Below are 13,777 nucleotides of genomic sequence, written 5' to 3'. Positions count from 1 at the left end.
TTTTCCAAACTTTGAGATGTTTTCTATTAATATTATGAACTAAAATCCCTAAATACCTAAGGGAGATGAAACCTAGGACGAATCTTATTATTCTTTGATTTATATGATAAATACTTATTGTTATTCTTAATTGTGAGTTTTAATTCTTGCTTTAATATTTCGGGATATTAATTCAGGTTTTTTTTATGTGCTTATTCAGTGGAGAAAAAGTCCCTGTTTAAGAGTAGATCATTCATAATTAAGCGGAGTTGCATGCAATCCTAGAGATATGACGACATAAATTTGCCGGATTAGAGTCAAATCTAATAAGAGAATCTATAGATCAAGTTAATGAGATAATAGGGGTTTTAATTACAAAGAGATTTCGATTAATCAACTTAGAGTCAATTTTTTTTAGTCTTGAAAGGGATAATAACATAAATCAGGGATTTCTACGGAATAAGTCAAGTGAATAAATCGTCTAAGTCAAAGGTAGTAAGTGAAGTCTAGGTGGATTCTTTCTTGGGTATTGTCTTCTCAATCGGTTTTTCAAAAGTATTTTCCAACTTTCATCTCTGTCGTAGTCTTAGTTAATTAGATAATTAGTTTAGTTTACAACATTCTCTTATATTTTAGGCTAGATAATAAAAATATAGTAATTACTAGTACTTTTAGTCCTTGTGGATATGATATTTCCGGTCTTACAATAACTATACTACTGTTCGATAGGTGCACTTGCCTTAAGTCAAATTTTTAGTTAGTTTCACGACCATCAGTTTGATATCTTTAGTCTAGTACCACCATAGTACTGCACTCCTCCTGGCCCGTATCCAACGCATTACTCCACTCCTCTTAGGTCGTATCTACTGCAGTACAGCACTCCTCCTGGCTCAAGTTCATTGATGGCGGTTAGGGCATATGATTTTTCTTCCATGTTTTGCACACCTCCACCTGCAATGAAGAGGAGGTTGATCGTCGGGATCACCAACAACGTGAACATCGACCCCCGCAGAAATATACCCTAGGGCCACACCATCAAACCATCAGTTTTAAAGGTTTCTTGCAATTTAAATATTACAAAGTTTGTACTTTTTTTTCTAAAAAAATTATAATCAAGAAAAAAAATTGTTGTATTTATTTAATTAGATTGGTTGCAACATTACAATATTATAACACGAAAACTTGGAACAAACTTTGTAATATAAATTTTGTAATATAAATTAAATACATTACAATATTAAAAATTGGAACAAATTTTGTAATATAAATTTTGTTATATAAATTAAATACATTATAACATTAAAAATTGGAACAAACTTTGTACTATAAATTAGGTACATTAGATTACATAAGCTCAATTCCTACTCGATCGTGACGATTGTCCAATATGGTAGTTTCGCTACGGGTATTTACTCCGATTATGACCAGCTGATTTGCATAATCTACAATGTTTACTGTCAGATTTCTCCCCAATGTCCATTTCATTATAGATTCTGGATGATTGCAGACAACCTTTCGGATTCCTTCGTAACCCTTGGTCTGGGACAAGCTCTAAAGTCGTCGGAGGCACCTCCCACGTAGACAAGTCAGGCAGGACAGGGAATTTATTTTCCCAGACACGTAATGTGCACTCGAGGGTGTACACATCATCGAATTTTTTTTTCAACATTGAGCAAGACTTTAGCTCACGCTGTCACGACATGCGCACATGGATAATGAAATGTTTGGAACCTTCTGCAATCACACCGTCTGTTTTGGAGATCAGCTCCATAGGACCTAGGTGGTATACCGGGTCGAAAACTGATGGTCTCCGTAACTCGAAACATTTTAAGACGTCGTGAATATACTTCTACATTCATCGACCTCACCATCCGATGGTTTCAACCATTGCATCCCTGACATCTTCGACTAACACATGTCCTGCCTCCATCTGGTTGACTTTTTGTTGACCTATTCTTGGCATCAAGGTAGCCAACCTATAGAATGTAGCCGAAAAGATAGATGAAATCAAAAGATGTCGTATTTTCAACAACACAACGTTGATCCCTTTTACCAAGTTTGTGGTTATTTGACTATAACGAAAGCCTTCCTCAAAACTTTGAGCCCATTGTCACAGCTTTATGATACCCAACCACTGTTGAAAAGATATGTTCGTTTGACCCTCTATGTCACTCTCAAGTCGAGTCATTCTTTGGCGGAAAATGTGTGGCTTTAGCTAGTGCGTTGTACATGTATTAAGAAAAGATTAGGTATCGCCTTAAAACATTAAAACTTATATTAAAAATATAAGGTTATCCTTTACGCATTCTTACAACTTGTCTCCGCTAGTCTGCATTTTTATAATCTTGATGAAAGTTATCCGCGATGTGCCGGATGTAGTAAACGGATCTCCATGGCACACCAGAACACTTAATGGCGTCAATTAATCATTTCCCTCTATCAGGGATGATACAAATATTATCGTTGCTAATAACATACCTTCGCAGGTTGGTAAGGAAAAATTCCCACGATTCCATGTCTACTATGGGAAATACTATAGAGAGCACGTTCTTGTTGTCGTCTTGAACAACAGCAAGAAGTAGGATCTATGTATATTTTTTGTATAGCCAAATCAAATCTACTTGCACAAATGGCTTGCAGTTGGAAAATGCGCGCACACATGGATCAAACGTCCAGAACATTTGATGGAAAATTTTTTTTCCTGGTTGTAGTTGGTCATCCGGGCCGTAATAGGGTCGTGTCTATAACGCAATGACAGTCCCCGGTACATACTCCAGCATAGCGGCTATCCATCCCTGTAGCTCATTATACGACGTATCAAAATCCCTATACAATTGCTCTATTACCATTTGTTTAGCTATCCACGCCTTTCGGTATGATTCTCGATACTGGAATCGTGCCTATGTTTCGGCAATCAGTACTGAAACTTTAATGGTCGGCATGTCCTTCACCATTGGCATGATACACGTATAGATAGTTTTAGAATCAAGTTTTCGATGATCTTCTGTCATATGTGTTAATGTGCATGTGAGGCCTAACAAATTTTCGTATCTCCCACATCTGCGAATTTTAATAAATGCAGCTCGTACCCGCCAATTGTAACCTTTCACCGACTTCCAACACTCCCCAATATATAATGTCAGTTGACATTGTGACTTTGTAGTCCACTGATCTATTCATGCTCTACCGCTTAATAGCTAATACCTATTCTTCCTTACTTTCAAATCTTTGGCCTACAAACAACTCCTCAGGATAGGAATCTACAGCCAGCTAGTGAGCAGGTAGTATTTCAGGGTACTCCGAGAACTCAGCTACATGCATCGTGTTGGGGTCTATGAGGAACATTTGTGGCCCAGGATTATTATGTATCATAATACATCAAATTTAGTTCCCGATTGAAGACACGTTAATGTTTCCATCGTTATTCACATCTTCATCGAGAATATCATCGGTGACCACGTCTATATCAGGATCACTGATAAACCGTAATTTATACATATTTTTGTCCCATGTTTAGTACATTTATGGATGATTTCTCCTTAGATTTGGTGAATTCGATGCTCCTAATCCTTTAATTTCATGTTTTATACTTAGGTGAGCATAGGAGAATAAAAAGAGCGAGAAACGGGCCGAAAATGGAGAAAATAGACCAACATGAGAAATCAACACGGCCTGGACTTCCTCACACAGATAGTCCACACAGCCGTGTCCATTTGGAAGAATCAAAGCATGACCTATACGGGTAAACCACATGTCCGTGCCTATTTAACAGTCTTGACCACGGTCTGAAGCAATCGCACACGGGCGTGTCCCTGTCGAGCCCAAGTATAGTCCTATTCAGAAGAGGCCACTTTTGAGGGATCTTAGGTATTCTAAAGCCTATTTAAACACCTGAGAAAGCACTAGAAAGGGGGACACAGAGGAGGAGGCAAGGAATTACTTAAGGAAAGTCGATTGATCCATCTCAGAAGTCGGATTCATCGTCAAGATTGAAGATCTCCCTTCAATTTCCTTCAGGAGTTTTGGGTTTTCTTTATGTTTTGTTATCTTTACTCTTTTGAGATGTTTTCTTTCATAATTATGAACTAAACCCCCTAAATACCTAAAGGGAATGAAACTTAAGACGGATCTTGTTATTATTATCTGAATTGTATGATAAATATTTGACTTGTTCTTCATTATGTGTTCTTAATTCTTGTTTTAATATTCTAGAATATTGATTCAAGTTAATGCGCTTATTCAGAGGAGAAAAAAGTCCCTGTCTAAGAGTAAATTTGTCGTAATTAAGCGGAGTTGATTGAAAGCCTAGAGATAGGGTGACAAGATTTTGCCGGATTAGGGTGAAACCTAATAAGGGAGTCCATAGATCGAGTTAATGCAACACTAGGGTGTTAATTAGAAAGAGATTTCAATTAATTAACCTAGGGTTAGACGTTATTAGTCTCGAGAGAGATAATAATGTAACTTAGGGATTTCCACAGATCAAGTCAAATGAATAAATCGTCTGATTCAAAGTCAAATAACAAGTGAAGTCTAGGTGGATTTTTCCTTGGATATTGTCTTAATCAATCGAGTTTTCCCAAAAGCTTTCCCCTAATTTTCTTTCTGTGCACCCTTAGTTTAGTTAATTAGTTTAGATAAACAAATCCCTTAATTTTTAGGCTAGATAATAAAAAGAAAGTAAATACTAGTACTCTTGGTTCCTTTGGGTTCGATAATTCGGTCATACTAAAGCTATACTACTGTTCGATAGGTACACTTGCCTTCATCATGATAATAGTTAGTTTTAAGAACGATTAATTATAAATTTTTAAAACTTGTTGTGAATATCACGTACCAAGTTTTTGGCGTCGTTTTCGGGGAACTAATATAGTAGGAACATTCGATTTTTATTACTTTAGCCATATTTACTTTTAGTGCAATTTATTTTTAGTTTAATTTCACTTTTCTAACTTTTATTTAATTTTCTTCTGACAGGTTTTTCTAGTTTATGACCAGAAGAAACCCATCAGGACCATTACTTTTCAATAGTGAGATCGATCGCACAGTTTGCAAAAATCGAAGAGAAATAAGGCAAAGCTTAAGATACACAAAAGAAGAGCCAGGGGACAATATTCACACCATAACCGAAGAAATGGCTGAAAACCAGGAAAATCTACTACCTCCTACGATTGCTGCTAATCAGAATCCTGCTCCGCGTACTATTTATGATTACGCTAAACCTTCTTTAACAGGAATTGAATCAAGTATAGTTAGGCCTACTGTTGCTGCAAATAATTTTGAACTAAAACCTAACACAATTCAAATGATACAGCAATTTGTTCAGTTTGATGATTTGCAGGACGAGGATCCCAATGCTCACTTGGCAAATTTTTTGAAGTTTTGTGATACATTTAAAATCAATGGCGTTTCTGATGATGCCATTCGTCTTCGTTCATTTACCTTTTCATTGAGAAATAAAGCTAAACAGTGGTTGAACTCGTTACCACGAGGGTCAATCATTACTTGGGAACAAATGATCGAAAAGTTTTTATTAAAATATTTTCCGCCGACTAAAACGGCTAAATTACGTAATGATATCTCTTCTTTTGTTCAGATAGATTTAGAAACACTCTATGATGCATGAGAGAGATACAAGGACCTTTTGAGAATGTGCCCTCACCATGGGTTACCACTCTGGCTACAGGTTCAAACTTTTCACAATGGGCTGAATCCTTCGACTAGAGAGATGATTGACGCAGCTACGAGTTGAACTATCACTAATAAGACACCAGAGGATGCTTATGAATTTATAGAAGAGATGTCAATGAATAATTATCAGTGGCAAGTCATTAGGACAAAGCCAACAATAATAGCCTGCATTTTTAACGTCGATTTGGTCACCATGCTCTCTAATCAGGTAGAACTTTTGAATAGAAAAATTGATGGTTTTCTTGGTTCTTCACAGGTTCACCCAGTAATGCAGTGCGAAGCAAGTGGAGGTGGATCAAACAATTTAAAATACCCACCCTATGGCCACAACATGGAGAACGAGCAGTTAAATTACATGGGTAATAATCCTCAATCTTAAAATAATCCTTATAGTAATTGTAACACCCCCTAACCCCAAGCCGTCATCGGAATAGGGCTACGAGGCATTACCAGACTTATACACTAACATTTATACAAAACCGAGTCATAAGCTTTACATTCTGGATCAATTCTTATCAAATTTCATCTTAAAGTCCTTAATATGGGCTTACGGGGCACAATATATGTTTTAGAAGTGATTCGGAACTAAACTGACAACTTTAGAAATTTTTTCTTGAAGATAGGGGCACATGCCTGTGTGGCCTGGTGAACGCTCGTGTGGCCTGGAGCATGCCCGTGTGGCCTACCCGTGGGCAGATTCTGACTTATTCACATGGTCGTAGAACTAACCTATGGCCAATTCTGACTATTCCACACGGCCTGGGCACACGCCCATGTGACTTAGTCGTGTGAAAAGATGATTTTTGACCATTTTAAAGCTATTTTCACATACTAAACACACCCTATTCATGCCTAAAACATTTACTTATATAACTTGATCAAATAACATTCATCAAACCTTTCAAACTTAGCAAATTCTCATTCATTCATTTCATTACCTCTTAAGGATTATGCACCATATTTACATTCAAAATATAAAGCATTTACAAGTGCCAAAACCAAACCTAGTACATGCCACATATCTAAAAGATAGATGCTTCACCAAAATTGAGCTGAGGTCGAGATTGACTCGGATGCTTGACTGAACTTCAACTTTACCTAACTTGTGCACAGGAAACAACCATACGCTGAGTATTGGAAATACTCAGTGGTATTATCATAATTCAAATTATAACAACAATAAAATATCATAACATACATAGATAATTAGCAAATCATACATATAAATTCTTACCAAACTATCATATTTCCATTATATCATTTCCAATGTTAGATCCAATAAATCACCAATGAGATTTCAAATAACTTATGAACCTTTGATTCATCTCTCAACCACATATAATTATTCAATTCACATTTCAAATATAAACACTTCTAAACCTTTGGTTCATGCCTTCAATCTTTTTACAAATTTCATCTCACATTTCATCTTACAATATCACTTTCTCATTTTATTCGATAGCTCGATTAATCAAATTCATTTGACTTTTTTATTTCACTTATTTTCTCCTATTAACATGACTCAGACTTTAGCGGATACTCGGATCCAACCAATACACCAGAATGGCGACTAACGCCTCATCGGATAGTTTGAAGCAAATAACTGATGACCAACGTCTCATCGGCTAAGCCGAAGCAAAGTGGCGACCAACGCCTCATCGAATCTATCCGAAGTAAATATGACACACTAAGTGTCTCATCGACTCGAAGTCGAAGAATCCCTGAACTCTTCCTATCCTATGGCATGCCAACTATATCCACCCTAGCCCGACTAGTTAATAGGGTATCAAAATCACATATTTATATCACTTTCACTTTTAGTTAATCGTAATCATTCGAATTGAAATCCATCGCAATAACAGTTCAATCACAATTTCAAATTCACCACAAATCATTATACAATTCAATTTCACACATGTATACATTCATCAATCAAATCCAATTCTCATTCAATTCAAATATCACTACTTACCTCACATTCAAATTCCATACACATATATTAAAATTAAACATTTAATAAGAAATAACTTGAATTATGATAATACAAACTGATATTTTTCTCGAGCTATTCCTTGATCACTTTTTCCTTTCCCTTCTCATTCAACGACAGTTCTGGTGCTGCATTAGCTACGAACAATTATACAATTAAAATTTATCAATACACTAATTCATAAATCACATTTTCACTTTCTATTAGAGTTTTACAAAAATTCCAATTTCATCCTTTTTCCATAACCAATCTTTTTCTTTAACTTAATCTTCATATTTTCATTTAATCATCTCATTAATAAATTCTAGCTCATAAAATTCATCATAAAACATAACTTTTGAGCTCCTTTCAATTTAGTCCCTACTTAAACCTAACTTAAAATTCTTTTAACAATTCACTCATTTTCACTTTTAACTTAAATTTCTTTTAAATTAACCCATAAATCCTCAAATTATTCATCTAAATAAACATCTAAAATTCATTATTTTTTTTCATATTAACCTCATACATGTAGAACTTTGAATTAGGATTCCATACACATAAAAATCACAAGAAAAAGAACTAAATCAACTTACCAATCAAGCTTTAAGCCCTTAACCTTCAATTTTCCCTTTTTCTTTTTCTTTTCTTCTTTCTTTCTCTCTTTCACGTTTCTTTCTTTGTAACTCTCTATTCTTTTCTTTTGTTTCTTTATTCTTTATTTCATTTTATTTACTTAATTAATATTTAATTATAAAATATCTATATAATAACAAATAAAAATAATACATGTGTATTTATACACACATGTACACATGTGTTATTTATCACCATACAATTGTCACTATCTCAATTAATAGATAAAATATAATAATAATAATAAAATAATAAATATCTTTTACTTAATATATAAGTAAATGTATGTATAACATACATTTGTACTAATAATTTAAATACACATGTATTTATTCTCTATTTACACATGTCAATAATTTGGTTTAATTACTAATTTAATCCTTTATCCTTTCTCTATTCTATGATTAAGTTTTATACTCTATTCAATTTAGTCCTTTCTAATAATTACTTCTAATTAAACTAAATTCACCTAATCAAAATCTAATTCAACCCATAACTAACTTCATAAATATTTTTAATAAATATTTACGGACTTGTTTTCCTAAGACAGATGCCCTAAATTCACTTTTTCGATGCCCGTGAAACATGAGTCGTTACAGTAATACTTACAATGCATGTTGGAGGAACCACCCAAATTTCTCATGGGGAGGCCAAGGGAATTAGAGACCACCACTTCCAGGCTTCTAACAACCACCCTACCAACAAGAGAAAAAGCCGAACCTTGAGAAGATGCTAATAAAATTCATCTTGGTGTCAGAAACCCGTTTTCAGAATACTGAGACAACACTTAAGAATCAACAAGCGTCGATCCAAGGGATCTAAACTTAGATAGGACAGCTCGCCAAATTAATATCTAAACGACCACAAGTCTGCCGAGTAACACTGAATCTAACCCAAGGGAACAACTCAACGCAATTACCATCTAAGACAAGGAAGGGTTAGTAGAACCTGAACCAAAACCGAGGCAAGGAATCATGGTAAGTAACAGCAAAGGTAAGGTAGATGATCACGTGATTCGTAACAAGTAATAAATATTTAAAATGAAGATCAAACCTAGACTAACTATTATCACGATGAAAAGGCAAGCGCACCTATCGAACAATAGTATAGTAATGGCAAGACCAGGATATCGTACCCAAGGGAACCAAAAGTACTAGTAAGAACTAACTTTTTATTATCTAACCTAGAAATAAAGAGGGGTTGTTTATTAACTAAACTAAAAATGTACAGAGAAAAGAATTGGGGAATTGCTTTTGGGAAAATCGATTGACTTGAGACAATACCTAAGGAAAAATCCACCTAGAATTTACTTGTTATTTTGGCTCCGAACCGGACGATGTATTCATTCAACCTGTTCCGAAGATATTCCTAAGTTATGTTATTATCCCTATTCAAGACTAATAACGTCTAATCCCTAGATTGAATAACCGAGACTTTTCTCTAATTAACACTCTAGGGTTACATTAACTCAATCTATGGATCCCCTTATTAGGTTTCACCCTAATCCGGAAAAATCTTGTCACCCTATTTCTAGGGGCGCAATCAACTCCACTCAATTATGACAAAAGTACTCTTAAACAGGGTCTATTCCTCCTCTGAATAAGAGCATATCTTGAATCAGTATCCTGGGACATCAAAACAAGAATTAAGTACACATAATTAAGAACAAGTTAAATATTTATCATACGGTTCAGAAAATAATAACAAGATTCATCTTAGGTTTCATTCCCCTTAGGTATTTAGGGGATTTAGTTCATAACTAAATAAGAAAACATTTCAGAACAATAAAGAATACAAAACATAAAGAAAACCAAAAACTCTTGAAGGGTAATTGAGGAGAGATCTTCAGTCTTGGTGATGAATCCGACTTTTGAGATGGATCAATCGGCTTCCCTGGGGTAATTCCTTACCCCCCTTCTCCGTCTCCCCTTTTCCTCCTCCTCTAGTGCGTATTTATAGGCTTTGGAATGCCTAGAAACCCTCAAAAGTGGCCTTTTTCGAATTGGACTTAACTGGGGCTTGGCAAGGACACGTCCGTGTGACGTGATTGCCAGACCGTGTTTGATCCATTAAATTACACACGGCCGTGTGGTTCAATAGCCAGGCCGTGTGAATCGTGAAAGCCTTGGTCGATACCCTCGAAAGTCACGAGCGTGTGAGATACTCGTGTGGCAAGGCTTAGGCTGTGTCATCTTCTCGATTTGGTCCGTTTTGTCCCTTTTTGGCTTGTTTTTTGATCCTTTTAACTCTTGGTGCTCTCCTGAGTACAAAATATGAAATTAAAGCATTAGGAGTATCGAATTCACCAATTCTAATGAGAAATCGTCTATAAAATGCATTAAACATGGGATAAAAAATATGTATAATTTACTGTTTATCAAATACCCCCACACTTAATCATTTGCTTGTCCTCAAGCAAAATCCTCAACTCATAATCAAAATAAATTCTCCTTAACTTATAATTCTTATCGATAATATCTCAAAATAATCCATAGGTAATCATACATTGAGAATCCAACTAAAAGAACATAAAAGTTTCAAACATTTCAAGTTGAGTATTTAATCATGCAAACATAGGTGTCTCTCCTCATCTAAGTAATTACCTTTGATTCAAATATCACAGAGTTTCACATCCTCACTAAATATTCACTCAAATCACTCGAGGTGTTTAAGGACAATAAATGTAGCACTCAATAGTCAATAATGAAAAGTCCTTACCATAGGCTTGCATGAAAATCAAATTTCCACCACTGTAATTTAAGATGATACATCAATCAAAAAGTCTTTCAGAATGTTGTATTGAGGCTTGGTTAGGGGGTGTGGTCATAAGCTGAAAGAAAGGATCAAAATTGAGATTGACTTGAAAAGTTGCCTTAATTATAAAAAAGAGTTAATCTTCACTTGCTTACAACAGAGCTTTTCTCAGAATATGAAATTACAGATATGTATACATAGTTTTTTTTGTTTTTTTTTATGAACAAGTAAAATAATATAGACTAAATATCAAGACAAAACATAGCTAGGCAATCCATTCAACTCAAATCTCAACAAAAATGAGGATTAATTTAGGGGATTTCAACAATAATGGGTTAAAGGTTAACATTAAGAGTAATACAAGAATTGGTTTGTTGGGCTCAAGGGGGTTTACTAAGGGTTAATCGTGGAGGTAGGCTTCTCATGGCATGAGTGGGTTAATCCTAAGTGCCTTAATCATTTTGAAATATCAAATCAAATGGTGTGGTCTCGACATGCATATTCAAGCAAGTTCTAGAATAACAGTTCAATACTGACGCACTCAAAGTAATAATAAAGGTGAGCATGAAAGGATGAATAGATGCTCAAAAGGTTCAAAAGTCTCACAAAAAATTATGGCTTTTTGATGTTTAGACTTGTGAATTCTAATTCAAAGTAATACCTAGACTTGGGGAAACAACCTATAATTTTAATTTCTTAAAAATCAACTTATCATGCTTGATTCTCTAATGTCTTAAAGTTTAAATAATCAATGCATAAATCCCTATGTTTTAATTCAAGATATATCAATCAAAATCATAAATCAATTAAAATTTATCCTAAATATGATATGAGAGTTTTTTTTATGAGAACAAGGTGATTATTCAGGGATTTTTTTCTGATAGTGAAATAAATACCCCCCACACTTAAGATGTACATTGCCCTCAATGTACAAAGATAGATGTTAGAGAATAAAAATAAGATAGGGAGAGAAGTGAAACTTCCTGTATGATGAATTCCTCGAACTTAGAGTTTTAGAGAGTGATCGGTTTGAAAGTGGAGGAGGATACTCCGGCGGTCGTAGAGGTTCATTAGGCCATAAGTCCTGTGCCAAAAGAATATTATATCTAGTAGTAACTATGGTTGTGGTCGAGTAGGACATGGCAGTCGTGGAGAATCTTCCCCGGTGGAGTTGTAGTTCCTATGTGATGATGAGCTTAAGAGCTCTATATAACTGTGATAAAGTTAGGAACTTTTTAGGAGATATTAGGAAGAATAAGGACTCAAAAAGAAATAACCGAGATTAATAATAAATAAAATAAAATTCTAAAATCTAACAAAAATCAAAATTAGTTTAGATAAAAATTAAAAACATAAAATAATAAATAAATATTTGTAAACATCTTCATCGCTGGATGGTTCGTGAGGTGGGACTGGCGATGAGATGTGGATGTGCTGACAAATCTGCTGTAGAGTACATCAATGTTGTCAAATCATTGAAAGCACTACTGCTGGAATCGGGTAAGGCGCTCAGAGGTGTTAGCATATGAAGCCTTCGCATGAACTAGACGAGAGGGTGGTAGTCGCTGAGTTGGTGGGTCCTCGTGCTGTGGGGAGGTTTCTCGGCGCCTCTCGATCATCCTCATGCTAAACATGCTTGAGATGCCTTGTGGAGACATCTGTCCTGTTGATGCAACGGCCTGCTGCTAAAGGTCGAGCTCGAAGTATTTGGAAGAGCTCTTCTTGGAGCCCTCGTGGAAATTGTAGGAGAGGGAAAAGAGATGGAGAAATGAGGAATAATGCAGGGGAAGTGTATTTTAGAATGGTTTGAGGGTTAAGGAAATGAGAAGCTGTGAAGTGGTGGCTGGGATAGGAATTAGGGAGTGGGGAAGGGTAGATTTCGGCTAGGGTTTTGAAAGGAAAAAGAAAATGGACATTGATTTACTTATATAGGGGAGGTGCATACAGCCTAGGGCCGCGCCCGTGTACTCTGAATGTGAGCCCGTGTTTTTCGAATTTTTGCAATTTAGGTCGTGCCTGGCTACTATCCCATGCCCGTGTGTCTTGGGCGTGTATGGCACACGACTATGTCTCACGGCCGTGCCTAGCTTTGTTCTCTTCTCCCACACCCGTGTGTTAGGGTACCACGCCCTTGTATTGTTGTCCACGACTTCAAGGCACGGGCGTGTTGCACGCCAGTGTCGAAGAAACAAAATCGAGCCTTGCACCTGGCACGCCCGTGTTTTTCAGTCTCACGCCTGGGGTCTCCTATGAAGTTCATCCACAGCCATGTCGCACGGCCGTGGGTTTATTGCATCCCGTGTTTTGGGGAAATCATGTCCTACTTTTACACGACCGTATCGCACGGCCATGTCTCTTCCCCTGGTTTGCCACAGCTTTAGGCACACCCATGTGCCTGGCCGTGTGTTCTGAAAAACTTTGTAATTCAAATATAAATTTAATTATTTAAAGTGTTTGAAATAAGAAATCAAAATATGTTAGTGCTCGGGTTGCCTCCCGAGAAGCGCTTATTTATAGTCTAAGCTCGACTTACCTCTCTAGTGAATGATCATGGTGGTTCGAGGAGTTTCTACTCGTCGTTTCGGCTATCAATCTGAAAATAAAGTTTTAAACGGGTGTTGTTTACCTTAAAAGTGCCGAACTTGGGATGACTCACCTCCACTGTACCGAATGGGAAAATGCTGAGTATCGTAAGAGAGGTTTCTTCATTCGGTGTGGTAGTGACAATGTAGGGATCTGCGACATCTA

At 36.0% G+C, this 13,777-nt stretch overlaps 1 non-coding gene across 1 annotated transcript; it reads right to left on the bottom strand.

Moving 5' to 3' along the window:
• Nucleotides 1-5,542: 5,542 nt before the first annotated feature.
• LOC128295909 (small nucleolar RNA R71) lies at nt 5,543-5,649 on the bottom strand. The gene has a single exon (XR_008286458.1). It is a non-coding gene; the product is annotated as a small nucleolar RNA R71 (small nucleolar RNA).
• Nucleotides 5,650-13,777: the final 8,128 nt, after the last annotated feature.

Source organism: Gossypium arboreum, chromosome 7, assembly GCF_025698485.1.
Source record: "Gossypium arboreum isolate Shixiya-1 chromosome 7, ASM2569848v2, whole genome shotgun sequence".
NCBI classification, from domain to species: Eukaryota; Viridiplantae; Streptophyta; class Magnoliopsida; order Malvales; family Malvaceae; genus Gossypium; species Gossypium arboreum.
Note: the sequence above shows the minus strand (reverse complement) of the source record. Positions and strands in the feature narration are given on the sequence as shown.